We start from the raw sequence: 25,055 nt of genomic DNA, 5'->3' as shown, positions 1-25,055 counted from the left end.
CCTGCTCCTGCTGGCCACACTGTTCCTGATGCAGGCCAGGATGCTATCAGCCCTCCTGGCTGCCTGGGCACACTGCAGGCTCATGTTCAGTCTACCATCAACCAGCAGCCCCAGGTCCCTTTCCACCTGACTGCTCTCCAGCCACTCTGACCCCAGCCTGTAGCTCTGCATGGGGTTGTTGTGGCCAATGTGCAGAACCCGGCACTTGGATGTGTTAAATCTCATGAGAGCTGGGAGGCTACACAGAAGTCTTAGTGAAGACCCAGCTCAAACTAAAGTTAGAGAAAACTGTATATTTGTCAACATAATTATGCCTTTAAACACTGTGGCACAAGCTAAAAATAAAGGCAAGGCCAAAAAGCTGGAACTCTGCCCATTTTACGCGTTTGTGTGACGCTGTACTTTCACGTATGGGTGACTCTGAGCTAAGGCACATGTTTTGACTGTGTGGATTTTTCAGGAGAGTCACAAGGGACTTCATTGTTGAGTGATAGTTCATGTGCTTTTTTTTTACAATGGTCAAAAGAAGAATGTATTTTTAAAAGACTGTACTGGAGGCCTGATGCCGCAGTAGCTTTGGCTACTTAAATTATCGACGTTGACTCTAATGAGAGTAGAAATTATCCTTGAGTGAATGATTAAAATTAAATGACATGCTAACTGTATCTCCAGACTGTATTATAATCACTGGAGCGGGGAGAATGTGAACTCACAAGACTGGATGGTGCAGATCCAGCATTCAGAAATCACAAATAAGCAAAAATCATCACAAAGGTTTCCTTGTGAAAGAGTTCTGGTGTATTTACAGAATGAACAGGGACAATTTTCCATGATGGCTCTACACAAACACAACTATTCAATCTAAGATGGCCACTTCAGCAGCTTATTTGCCAAAGTGAGGGCTTTTTTCACAGCTGCCTACCAGAACAGACTTCTGGGACAAGATTTTGTGAGAAGCATTTCCAGATCTCCCTAGAGTTACTTTGGATATAGGACTTGACATTCACATTTCATGCTTTGTCTTCCCATATCATCTGCTGTGTGTCTCTCAGTAAAGAAAATCCAAGGGGAAACAAAAATTCCCAGATCCTGAGTGGATTTCCAACTTCTAATTTTAGAAGCAAGGCTAAAAGAAATCCCTTCATCTTGCTTGTGCTGGGGAACTCATGCCAAGGCTAAATGTTTGTGTCTTCAGGGATGGAGTTGAGGCAATAAAGTAAAATGCAGAAGACTGGCATTTCAACAGACTGATCTTGACATCCCCAGAAAGAGTGTTTCTTGCAGGTACAATCTTTTGTACTTAAGATGCCATATTTATGGCAGCTGCATGTCTTCCCTCCTTGTTCCTTTTCTGCATGCTACAGGATGCTGTGAACATCCTCCTTTTTCACTGAGATAGGAAAGCACAGAGGTACAAAAACAGTGCTGTGCATCTGGCTGCATAGGAGACAGTGGTAAGACACATGTGAATGAGGGTAGATAGGCAGTCCACAAGCTGTTCCTTCCACAGGTTTCAGAAATCTAAGGCCAAAATATAATGGCAGTACAGGCAACATACAGAGTAATACTTCAGCTGCCAAAAGATACATTGAAAAGTCCCAACAGCATTAATGTACTTTACACTTACATTCTTCATTTTAAATATCTTCCTATTACAATTCAGATTGCCTTTCATGTAGCTGTAGGTGGTACAGCCAGTTAAAAACTACCCAGCATGGAGATGGGCAAGACCATTTTGGCTGCCCAAGTAAATAGCAGGACCAGTGGAGCTGAGACTTACACCTAGATATCTATGGGGCCACAGCATCATTGCTACTGTACCTAAATTGTCCCTACTACATCCTCAGCCAGAGGAGCAGCCAGATCATAGAATCATAGAATCATTACATTTGGAAGGGACCTCAATGATCATCTGGTTAAAACCCTGCCTGCCATAGGCAGGGACACCTTACACTGGACCAGGTTGCTCAGAGCCACATCCAGCCTGATAGCCAATCTAGACAGCTGTAGAGATGCCTACTTCAGCTCTGATGGAGCAGAGCTAAAGTAATTTACATTATTCTATATAAATTGAAAAAAAAAAAAAAGACATTTAAAAAATAAACAAGGCTTTCATGGCTTGGGGTTTATGTCTTTATATGTCAGCATCTTATAAGACTAGAGAAAACAAGATTTCAAGTGCATAGCAAGGATAGGCAAACCTGGCAAGGTGAAGGACCTGATTTACAAGGAACACTACAGTAGCTGGTGAAGTGTTGAGTGGTCCCTCTACACTGGTACAAGAGTGATTTGAGGTTCCCAGAAACTGACAGCACATGCTCAGAAATTCTCAGTGCTGAGTAGAAGAAGAGTTGATATTGTCAGGTACCTACACATCAATAGCTACATGTGGTCTGACAGCACTTAGACATTTAACTACTTTGATTAGCAGAAGCCTCATCAAATTCTCACAGGAAGTTTCTAGAAAGCTTATAGGGTTCACAGGAAGATCCATGCCTTTGGGAACTGTCTGTTTGTCTCAGATTTCCCATAAGGGTATTTAACTGCTGTTTTTCCTGAAGTTGTAGTTCCTCTGATAGCCTACTAGTAATTCATATTTAAAGATGCTGCCCATTATCCTTCTGCTGAGTGCAAATAGAAGTTCATAATAAAACTATTGAGAAACAATATTAACATTTCTTATTTTAGTGATTATAATGATGTGACTTTTATTTAGCCTTCCAGGCAAAATTTGAAGTGCTATCTGAAATAGTATATCAAACACTATAAAATAATTATATAGAAAGTGATCTTGGATTGATGAAGTTTGCCATGCAATGGCAGCCTGCTACAAAAAGACTATTACATAATTCTGTGAAATGTAAATAAAAAGAAGAAAGTAATAGCTACTCTACAAAAGCTAATAGCTAACCACCCAATATATTTTTCCCCCCTGTCCTGCTGATCAGAGAGAGTCACAGAGTGCCTTGGTGTGCTCTTGGCAATCAGTCAAGGTCAGCCCACCAAGGTCATCACAAAAACATTCGGTTTCAGACATCATATTTGAACAGACCATAGTTACTTGACTAATCTAATGGCATTCTACAGTGTTCTGAGTGCAGCCAGTTCTGGAATACGCACTACAAGACAGACATGAACATGTGAGAGGAGAAGGCTCCAAGGAGACTTTATTGTGACCTTCCAGTATCTGAAGGGGGCCTACAAGAAGGCTGGGGAGGGACTTTTTAGGGTGTCAGGTAGTGATAGGACTAGGGGGACTGGAGCAAAAATAGAAATGGATAGATTCAGATTGGATGTTAGGAAAAAGTTCTTCACCATGAATGTGGTGAGACGCTGGAACAGGCTGCCCAGGGAGGTGGTAGAAGCTCCATCCCTGGAGGTTTTTAAGGCCAGGCTGGAGGTGGCTGTGAGCAACCTGATCTAGTGTGAGGAGTCCCTGCCCATGGCAGGGGGGTTGGAACTAGATGATCCTTGAAGTTCCTTCCAACCCTGACAATTCTGATTCTAAGTTGGAGTGGTCCAGAGGAGGGGTACAGAAATGATAAGAGGGATGAAACACATCTCCTGTGAGCGAAGGTTGAGACAGTTGGGGTTGCAAAGGCTCTGAGGAGAATTTATCAAAATCTTTCAATATGTAAAATGATCTTAGCAAGAAAGATGGAGACACTTTTTACCAAGGCATGTAGTGACAAATCAAGTGTTGGCAGTTTGAAACTGAAAGAGAGTAGATTTAGACTGGACATGAAGAACAAATTTTTTATGATGAGGATGTTCAGACACTGGAGTAGGTTACCCAAAGAAGTTGTGGATGCCTTATCACTTGAAGAATTCAGGGTCAGTTTGGATGGGTCTTTAAGCAACCTGATCTCCTGGAAATTGTCCCTTCCCATGGGAGTGTGTTTGCACTAATGGATCTTTGAAGGTCCTTTCCAACCCAAACCATTCTATGCTTCTATGATAGTGAAAAGTATTTTCAGACTTAATCTTACCACTTCAAGGTAATCCATAGCTATACTTAGTGGACAAGATGATGATAATATGTCAATGTCTATTATTAGTCTGTATTTATTTTCTATTTTAATGCCAGACTCTCAAGTAGTGCATGCCATATTAAATGCAATTTTCAAAAGTATTTTCACTGAAACAGATGGACTGAAAAAAATATATACATGGAGTAGAGAATTATTAATATTTCAACAAGCCAGAATAAAATAAAGATTCCCAAGTAAGCATCAGGTGCTAAGCAAATGGAAGCAACTCAAAGCTGTGATGTACTATGCTGAGTGATGGTCTGCCTGAACTATCAGGTACATAATTTTTATTTTTAATGAAAATACTCACAGGAAAAAAGGGGGGGAAGAAGAAAAACACTTCAGCAAATAAAAGGTTAAATAAGAAATATGTAGCTGACAGTACTTTGGCTGTTAGCTAACTGATAATTACTGTTATTAGCGTAATTAAAAGGAGCATAGTTTTTCATCCTTCCTAAATAAACCCATCACTTTTTCAGGTAGCACAAGAACCCTGAAACAAACAATATTAAATTGGTTCATTGGTCTTTAATTTTGAATACAAGTTTTCTAAATGGAATCAGATTTTTATAAGCATTTCAAGAGAGTTTCTGAGATATTATCATTAAAATAATTGGATATAAAAAGTCTGGGTATAATTAAGCTGGTTCATCCTAAAAATATGCTTTAAGGAGTCGAACACTCATGTCTAGTGAGAAGCTGATGGAATAAGTACAGGTCTGAGCTTACTTTGCTAAGTAACATGTATCTTCATAAAAAATAAAGTTTTTTATCATTTTTCTGTGTGTCTGTGTCACAGTGATTGTGGTGGGTTAAAGACTGGGTGTCTTAACCATAGGTACAGTCGTCTAGGCACTGGATAGTCCAGGGGGTGGACACAGGAAAGTGTAATCTATGTTACGTCATGCCCATCAGCCTGCACCCCCTTTATAAACAGACATTTCACAGAATCACAGAATCACCAAGGTTGGAAGAGACCTCAAAGATCATCAAGTCCAACCTGTCACCACAGACCTCATGACTAAACCATGGCACCAAGTGCCACATGCAATCCCCTCTTGAACACCTCCAGGGACGGTGACTCCACCACCTCCCTGGGCAGCACATTCCAATGGCTAAGGACTCTCAGTGAAGATCCTTCTCCTCACCTCGAGCATAAACTTTCCCTGGTGCAGCTTGAGACTGTGTCCTCTTGTTCTGGTGCTGGTTGCCTGGGAGAAGTGACCAGCTCCCTCCTGGCTACAACCACCCTTCAGGTAGTTGTAGAGAGCAATAAGGTCTCCCCTTGAGCTTCCTCTTCTCTAGGCTAAACAACCCCAGCTCCCTCAGCCTCTCCTCATAGGGCTTGTGCTATTTCTCTCTGTTCTGCCCCTTTTCTCTCTTTTCTTTGCTCTCAGCACGTTGGGCTGTTATCTCTTATCTGGTATTCTGGGCAATGTTTTCAGCCTTGAGCGGCTTGGCTAAGTTTGCTAAGCAATTCAGGCCTGGTATGGGGGGAAGCACTGAGGTATGGGAGGGGTGGGGTGGGGGTGGACAGGGGGCATTGAGGCATGGTGTTTGGCCTGGCTGGAGGAAGGTTTTGGAAGGTGTTGACCTAGTGAGGATTTGGGAAAGCCCAGGTTGGAGGATGGGGCCGAAGCAGAATATTAATTTGTGTATTTTGCATTTTTGCATATATTTGTGAATAGTATTTCCATCCAGTCTTCCAATTCTCTCTAATTGTGTGCAGCATTTTTATTTTCCTCCTTTGGGCAGAGGATAAAATAGCTCTCTGTCCACTCAACCCAAGACAAATGAGCTTAGGCAAGTTGTGGTACATGGTATTCAGCTATAAAGACTGTAGCTTCACACAAACAAGGTTTTCTTGATGTGCTGCAAACTGAGGCCATCTAGGAGGGGGCTCAGGACTCCACTGCGCTTGCTTTCAAGACAGAAATCAAACTTTCATTGCTTACACTAATTCGGGGCTTGAGAGACTGAAGTAGCATTGCTGTTGGTTGGTGAATAAGGCAGTCAGTATCCTTCACAAGGTTTTATGAAGGACTGATTCAAAATAGTCACACATTTTCCTAAGAATTCAGCTCAGCTGTATCTGAGGCACAAAGTGTTAATCTTTACAAAAGTGGAGATATTTTCTGAGTCTGTGACAGTGTGCTCTATTTTTCTGTATTAGCCTTCAGGTTGGAGTAATTCTGGCAAAGCTCCTGTCTGCACTGACAGAATTCAAACCCCTGATGCATCTCTCTGACTAGGAGGGGGATAATCTGCCATGACTGGAGGAATCCTTATCCCTGTCAATGCTGGGTCATGGTGCAGAAAACAAGTGTAGAATGTGGGCTAAGTCGAGGTGGCGACAGAAACATCTGGAGTTTATGGAGAAAATGTATTATCAGATAAAATATTCCCAGTGAGATCATACTTCAGGTAGTTCAAATAAAATCATGGCCCTTTTGCCACCTGTTTTGTGTATTGTCTTAGAAACATACAGAAGTTACCCTGTACAGAAGGCTTGCCTGAGGCAAAAGTTGGTAAATAGATTTGTGCGTGGATGAACCGGGCTCTTGCACATAGTGATCTGAAGGTCTGAGGCTCCTCAGTTTAGCTCCACATTGAAAGAAAGTTTTGTTGTGATGCACACTGAGTCTTTATACTTAACTTCTGTATTGGAACAAATAGAAAAGGCTTAGGTTGCCTAACAGGTGGCTGTTACAAATCAATATTATGCCTGATAATACACCTGGCCCATAGACAGGGGAATGCTCATTATGATTTGCAGGGTCAGTTTTTCAATTTTCCTTCTTCTTTCTCCTTTCCCAAATAGAGAGTATGGTTAATCCCCTTTTTATCAGTATGCCTCGTGTATACTTGGCAAGCACCTCTGATCATCACCTGGATGGGTCAGAGCCAGGTATCTGCTTTTCTGGTAGCAGGAAAATATAAATGAAAGATACTCTTTGTTCTCAGTCCAGTAATACAGCTGCTTTCAAGCAACAAAGGAAGGCAAGAAAGGAAGGTATGGCATCTGCAGCAGCAGGAGATACACTGGAAGAGTGAACTTCACAGCTACATTTGATGGTAGTCCTGTTGTGAGCTTCAGAGGCTGTGACTGAGGAAGCTGCTTGCCTTTCTGTGCACCGCTGAATATAGGTTGCAGGTATCTTCCATTATTGGGGTTTGTGGGCTTTCTTTTGCTTTGTTTGGGCATTTTTGATGGTTATTTTTGGGATTTGTGTTTGGGAATTTGTTTGTTTGTTTGTGGGGGTTTTCAGTTTGTGTGGTTTGTTTTGTTTGGGGTTTTTTGGTGTTTTTTTTATTATTATTATTTTGTTTGGCCTTTTTTCAGTGTGAAACTTCTAGTAGAAACTGTTGATGAAACCTTTGTTTTGCCATGTGTTCATCAGAACAATTTTACACAATTTTGTAATAGACTTCATTGTCTCCTTAAAAAGTGAGCTTTTTGATATCACATATATTTTACAAGTACAGTAATATCTTGCCATTTCCTCCTGATTCAGTGTCCCCTTATTGCAGTCTTCTTGATTCCCTCCATAATGTTCCAATTGCTTAAAATACCTTTCCAGGACAAGTGCCAATTTCTTTCTCTCCATTCAATTCCTATCAACCAGACAGTGTTAATACATTTACAATAGAAATGCTGCACAACCTCAATTTCGAAGAAAGGCAAAAGCCATTATTCCCTGGCTAAGCTCTCTTCTAGGTGGACAGCTGCTCGCTGCTCTTCAGCCTGTCCACTGCTGATAAACAGCAGGAAGGAGCCTAACCCTTCCTGCTGGTGATGTCAGTACAAAAGAACATCTGGCAGCAGCGTGCAGGTTTTATTTTAGTTCAGTTTACTATAGGAGAAAGCACAGTTTGATACATATTTGTTTTTGTAAATTCCATTTCCATTTTAATTAGAAAGCAAGTTCCTGCAATTTCCATCATAATTACCATAATCTGCTTACAGTCAGTATGATGAGCACAGCCAAGAGAAGCAGCTGGGTTACATTTGCTTTATCCTGGGTGGAAATCTTTAAACGGATAAGTATTGGAAATAGTTCTGCAATTGCTCTTTTTTTTTTTTGAGACAATATCCATGTACAGGAGTCACTTGATTGATTGTTTATAGTAGGATCTATGTAGCAGGGGACAAACAGTTTAAAATGTGTCTCTGGGTGCATAACAATGGTCATAAGCAGAACTAATTTTTCTGGTTTCGTTGCTTGGAGGTCAAACTGAGGATGCTTACATTTTCTTGGGAGATGACTTATATGGGTAGACACATATTATGGATTTTTTCAATATTGAATTTTATGCCTGTGTAACTCAATTGAGTCCAGAGTTGGAGTAATATAGCAGTAAATCAGACTCTATTATTCTTAGTTACTTATATGGAGTCACAAACTAAATTCACTGTGATATAACCAGGAATATATGTGGGGAAGGGTGCTTTAAAGGGGCTCTTCAATGAGAGTCATCAATCTTTCTGACTGCACTCACCTCTGCTCCACAGCACACTCTGCAACCAAGAGAGCTTCAGAGAGTGCTTTTGTAAAGCATCCTCAACTGCCACCTCAGAGAGGAGAAGCTGCTGCAAAGTGGGAACATTCAGTGTTCATGTTTACCTATACTGGCTTCGCTCTTCATCAACATCATACAGCTTAGCTGAAAAACAGATTGGAGGAAATTAATGTACCAAAAACTCAAGGACAAGATCAGGGAATTAAGGACCTAAAAAATCTGCAGGCAGATTAATTTTACTTACTCAGTCTCAATCTCTCACAGCATTGTTTTAATCACACTTTCATTTACATACAAACCCCTAAATGTGTGCCCCCGAGTGGTCTGGCTACCAGCAGTTATGTGCCACAGAAGACAAAAAGGCTCTGGCTGTGGAGGGTTCATGTCTTTTCAGTTTCTCTTGAATAGCAATGACAAACTAGTATTCTTTTCTATTCTTTAGGAGTTACAGCTTCTAGAATTCCTTCAGAATTCCATGTACTTCAGATTCCACAAGTCTTGGGTAGGGTTGCTGCTTATTGTCTGTATTGTTTTATTTCAAATACATTTTTAAATATATATATATATCCTCATGGTCATAATCTATTTTCCCACTGGACTGAGACAAAAGGAAAGGCATATGTGATGTGCTGCAACCTTGCTGCCCCATCCTGTGGTCAGAAAGCAAGGTCTTTCCCTAACAAGGTGTTTCGGCTGGCCTCTAGTCAGAGTACCGGGCTTCAGGGAGTGATTAAACATCATGTTCCTCAGACTGATTGATAGGGAACAGTCACTGCCAGTATAGGTCAGTCTTTCAGCAGTCACAGGAACCTTAGTATTTTTTATGCATTATTCAAGTATGGCTCCCCCTGAGAAACAAAACCAAAACCCAGCCAAACAGTTCTCAGTGATGGATAGGTTTGGGTCCTTGGTTGATAGCAGAATGTATTTGTAAAAAGTATTCATTTTTCACTACTGTTATTGCTGTACAGAACCAGAGGCAAACAGAATGTCCAAGATTTATATATATATGTCTGTATATATATATATATATATATATATATATATATATATATATATATTATTTAACACAATTTTAAATAAGATTTAAGCAAAAATTTGATACTGAAGGCAAACTAAATTTGAAATGCTATTTATGGGTCTTTAATACTTAGAGACTTTAATGCTTCGGTAGTCAGTGATTCAAATGGCCACTTCCACCGTCTGTATTGCTGGCCTTAAATTACTCCATTAATGTATTTAAGTTTTTCACTGCTATTTGTTTCACATTAACTGACATTTTGGAAAGCTAAAATTTAAGCAATTTAATTATTAATTGTGTATCTGTATCATTGTCATGGAGTGCTTACAATAAACAAACAAAGAAAACATGTTAAATTATTGATTGTTGTGTACATAATGTGTTGACCTTTTGAACACCTGTGACTTGTTTAGAAACCACTTTGTGTGGATGTATCAGAGCAGGTTATCTGAAGTTAACCATGTAGGAATTTGATTGTTTAATTGAATAAAAGCTGCAAGATTTTGACCAGGAGTCTTCACTGTGAAACTACAAAATATCTGAAACACTGTTGAACACTGGGACGGCTAAATTGAAGCAACCGCATTTTCTTACTACTTAAAATGGAGCTAAGGTCTCATGACTGTTGCTAAAGGACTGCTACCAACACACCTAGAAAGACAGATATGCCTTTGATTAGACAGAGGCAAAGAACTACATTTTCCTTATTTACAAACTATATACAAATTATTTCTGACCAAATATTGCCTACTGTCCCACAGGCATTAAACCATCATTAACTGTTGGGGCGAAGATAACAAGATCCACATGCTGTAAGAAACATCCCTTACCACACAGGAAGAAGTGTTTGAGGCATTTAGTGTCATAAATCTGATACTATCCCTGTATTTTAAAAATATGTATGGATATTATGCAACCCAAATTTAGTGATTACTTAATTTGATGATGAGGCCTATCTTGTGCACTTCCTTCGAGCTTGTGACGGATAGTGAGTGAGGGTATGCTCTACCATTAGGAGAAATTAAGATATGAAGGATGTTACTGCATGACATTTCCAATATAAGAGGAAGGAAATAAATGTAATGTATACTCCTTTGAGAAATGTAGATAAATAAAAAAGTTAGTTTTCAGACACTGTGCAAACATGCCTGTCTGCTGCCATAACACAGTGGAACATCCGAAGTAAGCATCGCTCTGGTTTTGATTACATCCAGAGGAGACCTCAAGCATGTGCTTGGGTATGTGCCTCAGCTAAGAGGTGCTCATGGCTCCCCAGCTTCTGCAGCTCCAAGAACTTCACCCCAAGCTATGGTTTTCTTGAAAAACAAAGTGAGTTCCATAATAAAAGAGACAGCAGTACACCTGCCAAGTGTTTGGTGTGCTGCTCCCTCTACATCATTTATCATTTGCTCTCCTTACCATCTAAATACCAGGCAGTTTGCTACTGTCTAAGACCCTGACTTGGCTAGAAACTGTAAAACATTACCCACACCAGCTGGATCTGTTACATATGAAGCAGAAAGCAGTGTTTTCAAAATGCTGGAGTCACAGACCTTGAAGTGCTCAATCATTTGTATCTTTTCCAGTCTCACTTGGGTAAGTTGAATTTTCTTTTCCCCTCTCAAATAATTTCTTTTCCACATAATATTCCACCACTGAATGCTTTTCTCACATGCATTGACCATGGGGTATCACATGAAGCTCTAGTAGATGCAATACAAGCCTGTGGCATCCCACAGAGGCCTCCCATCTACAGCTAGGGAAGAATTTCCAGTTATGCCGAGATGCACAGAAGAAGTTAATTTGCTGAAAACAATGCTTCCCAGAAACTCTCACAGAACTACACTCAGAGTTTGGCTGGAAATCTGTCACAGATTCTGCCAGTGCATCTTGTCACAGATGTTGGCTGGCATGGCTTTCCCTAGATGCAGGGTGGTCTCAACATGTGCAATGCCCTTGTGTGGGAAAACATAAGGTTTTGCTGGGTTTGTGCCAAAACCCCATCTGCCACAGGGTTTGTAAGCCCTGATACTACAACAGATGTGTAGCAAGGTGTCAGGAAAAGCCATAAACCCCAGATCAAACTGGATACACCTCCCACCTGGAGGAAGTGGTAGAAGGCTAGATAGATACCTGTGGGATTAAGTTGATGGGCTGTAAACTTCCTCACTTATTTATTGGTCTTTGTGGCTCAGGACTCCTAGCTCCTGACAGAGCAATATAGTGCCATAGCTGGTCTTGAATCTCCATGCATTAAGCCCAAAGGTTTGATTTCACCTTTTAAAATTCTGATTCAATATTGTCATTAATTTATTAAAAACCTCCAAAATGCCCATTTTTTCCCCCCACCCCCAAAAAGGCAGGAAACACTCAGAATTTTAGCATTTCCTGATGAACATGAGTTTCTGATTAGTGACTAACATTAGACTAAATTAAACAGCACCATTGATTCTGCCAGCAATAGGTAGACAATGAAGGGGAATGCCATCCCTACCAGAGACCAGAGCTAAGTCAGCAGATACCTTGGCCCTTGCATGGCCTCTGTCATAAAACTAGAAGTAAAGGGAAAGAGAAAAAGAGATAGAGAAAAATATTTATAAGTAAATCCCCCCCCCCAAAAAAAAACCCCAAACAACTAAACAACACCCCCTAACAAACCCAAATTAATAAACAAATAAATACTTTTTTATTTGAGTAGAAGGGTCAGAGTCTGAAGTTTGACTGAAGCTCATTGCCTTTTAGTAGCAAAATCTTAACGATCTCCAAAATCAAACTTCTTTTTTTATATATATAAAAATGTTCTGCATGTAATGGATTTCACAAAATAAATTTCTGATTCTCTCTACTGTTCTCCAAACAAGCTCCTTTAAGACAGGCTTGTGGGTTTTTTTCCCCAGAGGTTGAATCTCTGGAAAGTGTTTCCTTTCACTCTTTCCAAGGCCTTATTTGTTTTCAGCAAGAGGGGAATTAACTTGCAAGCCCACAAACTTTACCCACAAACTTTGCAGATAGTGATCTCTAAATAGGATTCTGAAAAACTCACAGGGGATTGTAATGAAACACCACAAAATATTTACCTTGGAAACCTCTAGTTTCTCAAATCAGTTTCACCAGAGTACATTTACAGTAGTTGTCACCAAAGATAGCTCATTGCTGACGAGCCTCAAATGAGCATTTGAAGTCGTTGAGATGGAACATAAGCAATCACATTAATGCTATACAACCAAGCTAAACAGCATAAGACACTTTTAATTTGCATGCTGACAAGAGCTAAATTACAGGGTTCACCTGTAGCCAAAAAAAAAATTAATTCAGATAATGATAATTTTGCTTTCCTTAAATTAACATGCACCAAGTATGCCATAAAAATTCTAGTCACCTAAAGAAAATCATATTCCAAAGCTACATGCCATCATTACTTCAAATTACTGTGACTTATGAAAAAGAAAGCAGTGTCTGGTAGCCTCTAGCAAAACACTGGCCTTTTCACAGCCATCAAGCAAGAAATACTAATAGTGTTGATAAAATATGATATATTTTTGTAGTGTCACAGGCAGCTTTCAAGTACTTGGGGAAAAAAAAAATGTCTGATAACAGATGGAATGTTTTATGACATTAAAATATGCGTTTTTTTCACACATGGCAAGTGAAGGAGAAAAGTATTAGCTTAATGAATAGTGGTGCTCATGGGTACTGAGTAGTTTCAATTGGCTTCTTTTCTGTCAAATATTCTGGCTTTATGACATTAATACTAATTAGAAAGAGCTAGTAGTTTTCAGTCTGTATTTTGCTAAGCATAAAGGTGTGTTAGATAACATGTCAGGATGTTCAGCTATATAATATAGCTGGCATAATACAGCATCACTGACACAGAAGTAGCATTTCCTATATTTTAAATGCAGCGGCTCCCAGGGGCTCTGAAAAAAAAAATGACACTCTATGATCTAAAGCAGTAGTACCACTTTCTTTCTGGAATGTAATAGATCTCCTTGGGTAGAAGTCCTTCATTTTTTGATAAACTACTCACAGCTGAAGATGTTGAAGGATGTTTTTTTAAAGGAGGGGAGGGTTGGGGTTTTTTCTGAGAGGGGGACAACTGATTAAAAAAAAAATTACTCCTCAAAATCAAAGCTTTTCATAGGAAGATGCCTGTTTGAATATGTTCCCTCTGAGAAACATTTCTTCACATCAGAGTGGAATTTCCCACAGAAATAACAAACAGTACAGCTGTCTACAAGTTGATTTAGCTCTGTCTTGCTCCAGGATGTGTAACACAGGTGGTTTATTTCATCTACTAAAATGTCCTTGTCTTTGTAATTATTTTCCCAAGAAAAAAAAGTTGGATCTTTGTTTCACCCTGAAATACAAGTTTTGCATAGAGTGGTTATATCTCCCACCTCACTCCACTTAGCAAATCAGAGAAATTACTGGACAGCCTCAATTAGCTACTACTGGTTTCTGCACAGCCTTTCTGCAGTCACACATTATAACTTTCTTTGTTTAACCTCAATACCCATCTCTTTTCTGTTCTTTGGTTGAGATTTATGAGTACCCTGCCCCTCATTTCTCATTGATGCTGGTTCTGTATCCACAGCCATCACAGGCAGCGATGGACTCTAGAATGCCTGAGGAGAAAAATTAGATAACATATAAGAACATTTCCAATGTCATTTTCTTGATTTGCATCGATTCTTTGCTGGTTTTGGGATGCATTAAAGGGAAGCATTACTGCGAGTTAATTAAAATAATTCCATGGACTCGAAGCAATTGTGCTGTTACATGATTTCATGTTGCATAATCAAAGAGCTTTGTGCTGAAATCACCCACTCAAATTTAGTATGATGAGCCCCATGGCAAAACAGAAACTAAAGTGCAGCCTCCTCCCACTGCCCTCCCCCTTTCAGAAGAAAAATTAAAGAGAATTTAAATCTAACAAAGACTTCTAGTCTAGAAAGCAGAGACACAGTACCACCATTTCCAATTCAATCACTAGGGCCACGAGGATGATCAGAGGGCTGGAGCACTTCTCCTGTAAGGACAGACTGAAAGAGTTGCGGCTGTTCACTCTGGAGAAAAGAAGGCTCTGAGGTGACCTTACTGTGGCCTTCCAGTATCTGAAGGGGGCCTACAAGAAGGCTGGGGAGGGACTTCTCAAGATATCAGGCAGTGATAGGAGTGATAGGACTAGGGGGAATGGAATGATGCTGGAGGTAGGGAGATTCAGGCTGGACGTGAGGAAGATGTTCTTCACTGTGGGAGTGGTGAAGCCCTGGAATGGGTTGTCCAGGGAGGTGGTTGAGGCCCCATCCCTGGAGGTGTTTTAGGACCAGGCTGGATGAGGTTCTGGCCAGCCTGATCTAGTGTGAGGTGTCCCTGCCCATGGCAGGGAGGTTGGAACTAGATGATCCTTGTGGTCCCTTTCAACCCTGACTGATTCTATGATTCTATGTTTTTTTTTCATTGTTTCAGTACTCAGCTGAAAGTTAATTACTTTATAAAGTGATCCTGGGTGCTCTTTGTTATCTATTGCAGAAAGTAGGTGCAATGGAGATAGAAAACCTACTGTGACACAGGAAGAAACCACATAGTAGCAAACAGATGTATAAGGCAAATGTTACATGGGTATAATCAGACAATGATAATGATGAAGAACAGGCATTCAGTGAAGTGCTGCAAGGTTTACCTGATATTTCAGCTGTTAATAAAGTATACACAGGTGCAAAAGAGTGGAGAATCAAGATGAGAAGAGTTAAGTATTCTAGCTAGAATTGTAGCATTTGTCTTAGCATGGCTGGTTCATGAGATACACTGCTTGGAAGCAATTTCAATTTATCCTAAATCTATGTGTATATACTCCTAATCCAAACTGCAGATCTTTCAGGTATGTATAGATACTATAAATCACAGAATCAGAGAACGTTAAGGGCCCTCCCAGGCCCTCAAAAAGATCATCTAGTTCAAACCCCCCTGCCAGAGCACACAGATGCTTCACCCAGGCAGGTTCTTCTGGGATTTTAAATCCAAATGGAAGCTACTAGAGGCAGAAAAGATTTAGTCTTTCTTTGGTAAGATTTTAAGAGCTCCTTGTGTTGCCTAATAAGAACATATATTTAAATTTTTCCTGTGCCAGACTCACAGTGTGTGAGCAGATACCAGGTTAATGAAGATTCATGCAAGAAGACCAAATGTATGCATCACGAACTTCTTGTAATTAGATGTTAGAAGTTATGGTTTCCTTTCTTTTCCCCTTCAGCAGCAGTGAAACAGAAAGAGCACACAATTACCATATCCTTTTCTGTCTCCTATAGACACAGCTGAGCCCTCACATACAAAGCATTAATCTCCATTTTAAAATTAATGAAGACTAATTAAGGAAAATAAGCCTCCTGGAGAAAAAAAGAAGGAAAAAAAATGTTGTGTTTGTGTAACAGTACCTCTAGTAACTGCCACAAAATGCCATTCCAGTGGACAAAATCATACACAATAACGAGCTGTAATATGAACTGATGAATGTTACCTCTTTCCAAGAAGATCAGGTAAATGCATTAAATGCTCACATTGACTTTAAATGAGGTTATTAGTAACAAGAATGGTATGAAAATAATGGATAATATGAGCTGAGTGAAATCAGGTGATAGAAGACTAAAGGTAAAAAAACCAAAACTAAACCAATAACTGAGATTTAAAGAAACTGTTACAGATCTATTTGACATCACATCCCAGTATTTTAAGGTTCAAATTCTGAAATTTGGACAGACTAGAGAGAGATGAAGAGAGCCACGCTTTTTCTGTGGCTGCACTGAAGAAGTTGCTTTCAGAAAAAGCATGAAACTGTTGCATACCACTTATAGTATAAACCAAACCTCAGGAAGATTCAAGCAGATGTTAGAACTTGTCCCTACAAAGAAAAGTGTCAACTAAGAAGACTCTGGAAGTTATGTAGTTTTCTGTGACTAGCTTGAGAGTAGCCCTGAAGAAAAGGTCTTGGGGGTGCTGGTCGATGAGAAGCTCAACATGAGCCAGCAATGTGCACTTGCAGCCCAGAAAGCCAATCAGATCCTGAGCTGCATCAAGAGGAGCATAGCCAGCAGGGCAAGGGAGGTGATTCTCCCCCTCTACTCAGCTCTGGTGAGACCCCACTGTGAGTACTGCATCCAGCTCTGAAGCCCCTATTACAGGAAAGATCTGGATGTGCTGGAGAGTGTTCAGAGAAAGGCCATAAGCACCTCTCCTAGGGAGACAGACTGAGACAGTTCGGGTTGCTCAGTCTGGAGAAGAGAAGGCTCTGAGGAGACCTTATTGTGGCCTTCCTGTATCTGAAGGGGGCCTGCAAGAAAGCTGGGGAGGGACTTTTTAGGATGTTGGATAGTGATAGGACTAGGGGGAATGGAACAAAACTGGAAATGGGTGGATTCAGATTGGATGTTAGGAAAAAGTTCTTCCCCATGAGGGTGGTGAGACACTGGAACAGGTAGCCCAGGGAGTCAGTAGATGCCTCATCCCTGGATGTTTTTTAAGGCCAGGCTGGACGTGGCTGAGAGCAACCTGATCTAGTGTGAGGTGTCCCTGCCCATGGCAGTGGGGTTGGAACTAGGTGATCCTTGAGGTTCTTTCCAATCCTGACAGTTCTGTGATTCTATGATGGAGTCAGTTCTACAACACCAATGTCTATTACTATATATAAATTCATATTCACGTGTATAATCATACATAAAAATAATGTATGCATATATAATATGTTTAAACATGTAACGACATCATATTATATAATCTATATTAGTGCATAATATGCATTTGTAACATATATTGTCATTTATATTTGTGATTAAACAATGATATGAATGTTGCTTAGCCTGGAGAAGAGGAGACTCAGGGGTGACCTTATTACTCTCTACAACTACCTGAAGGGAGGTTGAAGACAGACGGATGTTGGTCTCTTCTCCCAGGCGGCCAGTACCAGAACAAGAGGACACAGTCTCAGGCTGCGCCAGGGGAGGTTCAGGCTAGATGTTAGGAAAAAGTTCTATACAGAAAGAGTGATTGCCCATTGGAATGGGCTGCCTGGGGAGGTGGTGGAGTTGCCATCACTGGAGGTTTTCAGGAGAAGACTTGATGGGGTACTTGGTGCCGTGGGTTAGTTGTTTGGGTGGTGTTGGATTGGTTGATGGGTTGGACGCGATGATCTTGAAGGTCTCTTCCAACCTGGTTTATTCTATGTATTCTATGTATTCTATGTAAAAATCTGCAGGTACTAGTCTATTTGAATATATTTTTAAGCTCATTTAAATCTCTTATCCCATTACCTCCTATGCTGTCACTCTGATAAACAGTACATTGAAGGGAAAGTGGGAGTGGGTAATGGTTGCCTGTTCATCAAGTAGTCCTTACAGAATGCAGATTTTCAGAAGTGTGGGGATAGCACCGCTTGCATGACATCTCATGAATTAGCTGGATGTGCACTGCAATTTGTCACTATCATTTGAAGCACACCAGTCTCTTCTTTCACAGTCAGAAATTCGAACATCAGATTTGGGATCCCTAAATGCACCATGGGTTTACCAGAGATTATTCACTCCACACTAATCTGCTATCTGTCTTCAGACAAATAGCTGAATATCTAGATGAGTGAACGGTGGGAAATTATACCCATTTGGCTTTTGGCCAGGCATAACAGAATTCTATATCTGGAATTATCATTTATACTAGATAAGATGAGAAAAATTGTGAGGTCATTAAAAAACTGGCTCAAAAGAAGATGAAAACACATAGGGATGATGAGCAGCTACCAGACTGAATTATAGTTTTGCTGAATTTCTTAAATAAATAAGTTGTGCACCTCAGGACTCTATGGACAGCACTTTTTGTCCCACTGGCAGAGCCAATATTGGAGTTATCATCATCCTGACTTCAGAGATACCAAATATATAACAGGAAGAAGTATCTGACTTTGAAGTTTAGGTTAGTATTAAGTACAGATTGGCAAAACTTTAATTGAACTGAAGTTTTCTCCATTGTACTGGATATGACAGAAGACTAAGACCTAAATGTAGAAGCTGATTGTGAAATAACATGAAACCAGCCATATTGTGAAGTAAATTCAATCCTGCAATACATCCAGTTTGGTATTTCTACCACAGGAAGGCAAATGAAGTTAGCATTTTGCAAAAAAAGAGAACTTGATCCAGAAACTGGTGTATGCTCTGATTGCCTGTTGCCAAAAATAAATCAGTAATTTAAGCTTGAACAAAAACAGAGCAGGGTTATGAGACTGAGAAGTCAATAAAGGATCTTAGAAGGACCAAAAAAAACCCCAGTTTGGCTTTGTTTGTTTTACAGAACAAAGACTAGAAAAAATATTATGATTGATTCTAAACATACTAGGAAGTTATAAAATGTTGGAAAAGATATATGTGATTCAAAGGCAACCTGATCTAGTGGAGGGTGTCCCCCTCCACTAGACCCAGTTGGAACTAGGCAATCCTTGGGGTCCCTCGCAACACTGACAGTTCTGTGATTCTGTGAAATGGCAATGATGGTTAAAAAATCCCCCAAACACAAACAAACAAACCCAACCAACCAACCAAGAAAAAAAACCCCAAACAAAACCCCCATAACTAAACCAACAATCCCTCCCCCCATCTTAAAAATAAAGATTTTAAATCCTCATTGCCTGTGTTTAACTTTAAAAATGGTTTTAATCATCAGAGCTGTGAGTCCCAACTGGAGCACTAGGGACAAATAGATTACAACAGGTTTAGGAACGGTATTGTTTAATGTGTTCTGAAAAATTCATAATAAGCAAACAGGAAAAGAAAAGAAACAAAAAATTAAAAGAGGATTACACAGGGCTGCTCCAAAGTAGGAATGAGATTGATAGGCATCTAGATACAGCCACTTTGAAATGACTGTTTCTGGGACATCCTGTTGCGTGAAGGAATCTTGCCTAGGTGGCTAGTTTAATCAAACACAAGAGAAGATTAGAATAGAATAGACCAGACCAGACCAGACCAGACCAGGTTGGAAGAGACCTTCAAGATCATCGCATCCAACCTATCATCCAACACCACCTAATCAACTAAAACATGCAACCAAGCAACCTATCAACCCTCCTCCTAAACACCTCCAGTGATGGTGACTCCACCACCTCCCCAGGCAGCCCATTCCAATGGGCAATCACTCTCTCTGTGTAGAATTTTCTCCCAACATCCAGTCTGAGCCTCCCCTGGTGCAGCTTGAGACTGTGTCCTCTTCTTCTGGTGCTGGTTGCCTGGGAGAAGAGACCAGACTCCCCCTGTCTACAACCTCCCTTCAGGTAGTTGTAGAGAGCAATAAGGTCTCCCCTGAGCCTCCTCTTCTCAATAATAGCATCAGTTCTGGCTCCAACTCCTTTTTAAGGCTCATGAGATAAAGTTTGCTTAGGCTTGAAATCAAGCATTTCCTTTCTTGACATCCATCACTAAAACTACATTGCAGACTCCATCTATCCTTTCTTGCAGTTAATGTATTCTTTCTCCAGATGCCACTGAGTCATAGAACTGTATTTCACGAGACCGGTTTCAATCTTACCAATATCCTGCACAAAAGATCCTGGAATCAGTCTGGAAGCAAAACATCACAATTCCCTCACATTCCAATACAAAGGTTGTTGCATGGAAACAGTGCACAGAGAATTTAAGTTCATTAGAGGAAAAGAGTCATCTGAGTATAAATATATGAAGATGCTTAGCATACTGATGCAGCATTTTGAGACAGCACTGAAGTCACGTCCTGATGTGAATATTCTAGACATTGGATGAGTAGGCTTAGACACAAAGTATATGTCAGTCCTGGGTGATGATCAAGTTAGGGAAAAAAAAAACAGAAGAAAAGGAACAGAAGGTATTCTAAGCCTGAAACCTGAAAATAAAGAGTTCAGATTGGTAAAGCTGTTAAAACCAGAAAGACAAATTCTATAAGAGCATTAGGAAAAGAAGAATTACAAGTATCTGGACGACAGGTAAATGTGGTCAAACTGAAACACAGAAGCCCTGGTGACCAAATAAATCCACGGCATGGGAGAATAAAGGTCTGTCTGTGTTTTCAGGTCTGGGTGAGGGGAGTTGTTGACCCTGTGTTAGAAGTGGCTAAGTTGAATATTTGCAATCAATTTCAATTTTCAGCAAACTATATAATTAAAAATATTATTATTGGTTTTTAAAATAAGATTATCTGCTGTGTGATGAAACTTAGGTGGGGGAATTAAGTTAACAATTTGCCACAAAACAGCCCAAATTGAGTCCACCTGTGAATTGCAGCTAAGAAAGGCAAAGCAAACCTTTGCTTTGAAAAAGGTTAGCAAGGTTATTCTGGATTAATAAAAAGTCTTTTGAAACTGAGAGTTTATGTAACAGTCTAGATGAAATGTACCATAAATGGATTGAGTTTAATGAATTTTTAACATATTTTGGGGTAGGAGCATTGTGCATGACAGTAAAGCTGATGGAAGAAAAAAAATGAGGATACATTTACTGTGTTACTGAATTCAACCTATATCACCAGGAATGCTTTCTTCTGGCCTGAGTGCTGACTAGAACCATCTATGACACAATAGTGTTTGGTCTCATCTTGCAGGAGCTTAAAAATTGTACTACTATGTTCACTTCTATTCCATTTTTATCATAAAATATTGTGAATAAAATTGAAAATATTGTAATGATGTCTTTAAATTTTCTAACACCTTTTGGGTTAAACCCAAATAAACTAGATCAGAAAGGAAATAAACTTCATTACTTTCACTGTGACTCATACAATCACAGATTTCCTCAGTGACAGGGGAAGTCTTCTCCACAGGGCATAGACTGTTTTATCATCTCTTTAAGGACTGGCTGCGATTCTTAAGCACACATCATATTCTCAGTTAGTTTTCTATAAACTGAAATTGATTAAAAGTGACTGCAATAGGAATGAGTACTCAGGAGCAACTCCAAAGTGCTTCTCTCAGATCTCTTTATTATAGCTTTCTCAGAGAAAAGGGAACTTCCTCTTCAATGAATGAGTTGAAGGGGTAGGAACTTACATGATTGCCTTAGGTAAGGAGTAAAAGTAACATGCTAATTTTTAAATTATTCATGAAATTTAGACACTAAAGCATGTTCTGTGTGATTAAAAGCACATATGTTATCACAAGCAAATAAATGGGAATAAAGAAGCATCTATTCAGATTGTGCTTGTAAACATTACCTTAATACACATGGGAAATTATTAATGAGAGAGAAAAAAATAGGAAATCACAGTAGAATTGAAAATTAGAAGATATCACAGAATCACCAAGGTTGAAGAGACCTCAAAGAACACCAAGTCCAAGACCTCATGACTAAACCATGGCACCAAGTGCCACGTCCAATCCCCAACCAGCCCCCTCCTGGATACAACCACTCTTCAGGTAGTTGTAGACAGCAATAAGGTCTCCCCTGAGCCTCCTCTTCTCCAGGCTAAACAATCCCAGCTCCCTCAGCCTCACCTTGTAGGGCTTGTGCTTGAGGCCTCTCACCAGCCTCATTAGACAGGAACAAGAAAAAAATCAGACTGGAGGTATAACACTTGGCTATACCGATCACCAGATAGATTCAGAAAGGTTTTTGCTACTCTTCTGTTCTTGCCACTTCTTTGCCATTTTTTGTACTGACCACAGCATGAAGTTTGAAGAAGTGTCAATGAAATTTGCCATCAAAACAAAGCTGCCAGCCCATGCAGGGTACGAATGAACAAACAAGAAAGGTATAGGTAACCTCAAGGATTTGCAGCAACAGAATCATCATCAAGCATGTTAGCACAAAACCAAAAACTCATTGCTATTTTGCTGAAGGGTTTTTTTTCTTTAAAGAATAGCTTGATACTGGGAAATGACAAAGTAATAAAAAAATCTCAAAAGCATGCAGCCATGAAAATGAAGATGTTACCATAGCAGAAGCATCTTCCTTCAGTGGAAACGGGAACATATTCATGCCATTCCAACTGCAGTTCTCAGGAATATTTTTTTTTGCATTCCAGTGTTCAAGAACTATTTAGCCAGGTTGCACTGGTTTAAGGAAGAGTTATTGGAATGGTCAGAGAAACAACATGTGGATTGTACGAAGGGAGGCTGTGGTAACCTCTAAACTGCAGTCACAGAAGGTGACAAAGTGCTGCAGAGGAATACTAGCTTAGCTTAGCGAGCCTGGGTACTGCCAACAGTCCAGTTGCAACAATAAATAGTCTAGTGTGGGCTAAATTACTGCCAAGACTGCTACCCCCTCTCAAACTAACTAATTAAGAGCTGCTCAAGTATCCCTTCATCCTGGTGGCAGCAGCAGTCACAAGAAGGATAGATCTCAAGTTTTGTATAAGGATATCATTTATAGTGACAACCTAAAGCAGCCTAATTTATTAGCTTAGTAAAAAAAACAAAAGAAATAAACTGGGAGGAGATAAAATAGCCTTCAAGAAATATAAGGCAAGCATCAGGAGGATAGCTTGGCACTGACAGGTATTGAAACTATTAGGCTATCCCAGAAAAAAAAATAGATGTTGAGTGTCTGTGAATATATTGATGCTGGAAATCAGAAAATATTTCTAATTAAGCAAATGGTGGGGTGCTAGGATGGGATTTCACTCAGAACTGCAGGTCTAAAACATAACTACTTTTAATATAAGGCTTGAATAGATTAAGATTTCATGTTGAGATTGCTAACAATGATCATAATTAAGTTTCATAATACTATTATGACTGGAAATATGCATAAATTACTGAAACCATGTACAGATGGCATTACTGCTCAGTACTTACTTGATCTTTCTTTAATGAGAAATCATTTATCTCACTTTTATATCAAGAGTGAGATGAACCCAGTGTCTCAATAATCTGGTCCTTTCACAATCTCAAACTGATGCAGCTTCATGATTAAGATGTGGGTGCCCTTACAATAATTCACTCTGTATTTAACACTTTCTAAATTGCATGGCACATGTGAAAATATCCACAATTGCAACTTCATTTCTCATTCAAATTTGAGGGACTGAAGAATGCAGATTAGTATTAATTCACTTCCAGTCTGTGCATAAACATTTTATTTTAAGAAACCTTATCTTATTTACTGCAAGGATTCCTGCTCACTATCTCTCCAGATACCATTGTGACTGTATTGTAGTGTAGCATTGATTAAGAAACACCAAATTGTCAAGGCTCCTCCAATGTGGGAAAGCAGCTGCAGAACACAGATGTACAGAAGACAAGCCTTATGTGCAAACTGCACTTTTTATTTATCTTACAGCAATGTTCAAACTTCTGGAGGAAAATTAAATTTCTTGTTGCCTGCTGCAATTGAACTGCAGAGGGAAACTGGAATAAAAAATTAAAATACAGGAAATTGCTTTTTTGGTGTAAAGAATCACAATCTGCCATTTAATAGCTCTTTTCTGCTACAAGATGAAGGACTTTAAGCTCTTTCAAATCAGAAAGTGACTATTGCTCTGAATACTGGAATGGTGGAGGACACTATATCACAGATCAATACAGGTTGCCTTATAGCCAACCTACTAAAACTGAAACATGTCAGAGTGCCATCTTTAAGGTAAAGTAAATGCATATGTATATGCATGAGTATAGATGTAGTGTTTCCCTCTTGCATATGTGTTAGTGACTCATACACTGCATAATGTCAGTGTACCTTCTCCCCTCCAAAAAAATGTAAAAATCCCAGCATCAAAATACAATCAAAATGAAAAAGTGATAAAAAGATGTTTTACAGGGCAAAGAAATGTGTTGGTGTCAGTTTCTGCTTCTAAAGTAATAGGGCCACAAAGACTGTGACTTCTTTCTGAGAGGAAATTAGATTTAGCTTGAAAAATCTGCCATCTATTATTTTAGATTTCTTTATATAGATTAATTTTGTGAAGTAAAGCCATCTGTACAGTAACAGAGGATCACAGAATCATAGAATGGCAGAGGTTGAAAGGGACCTCTGGACATGATCAAGTCCCACTCCCCTGTCAAAGCAGGATCACCTGGGACAGGCCACACAGAAACACATCCAGGTGGGTTTTGGAAGCCTCTGGAGACCCCACAACCTCTCTAAGTAGCCTGTTCCAGTGCTCTATCACCCTAACAGTAAAGTTTTTCTTCATGTTAAGGTAGAACTTTGTGTGCTCCTGTCTGCCCCTTGTCCTATCACAGATTACTGCTGAAAAGTGATTGATGCCACCTTCTTGACACACAGCCTTCAGATATTTGTAAGTATTAATAGATCCTCTCTCAGTCTACTATTCTCCAGACTAAACATCCCCAGGTCTCTCAGCCTTTCCTCCAGTCTCTTAATCATACTTGCAACTCTTCATTGGACTCTCTCCAGCAGACCCCTGTCCCTCTTGAACTGGGGAGCCCAGAATTGGACACAATACTGCAGATGTGGTCTCGCTAGGGCTCCCTTAAGCTGCTGCACACACTTTTCTCAGTAAACCCAGGATAC

The sequence above is a fragment of the Dryobates pubescens genome, chromosome Z, assembly GCF_014839835.1.
Source record: "Dryobates pubescens isolate bDryPub1 chromosome Z, bDryPub1.pri, whole genome shotgun sequence".
NCBI classification, from domain to species: domain Eukaryota; kingdom Metazoa; phylum Chordata; class Aves; order Piciformes; family Picidae; genus Dryobates; species Dryobates pubescens.
Note: the sequence above shows the minus strand (reverse complement) of the source record.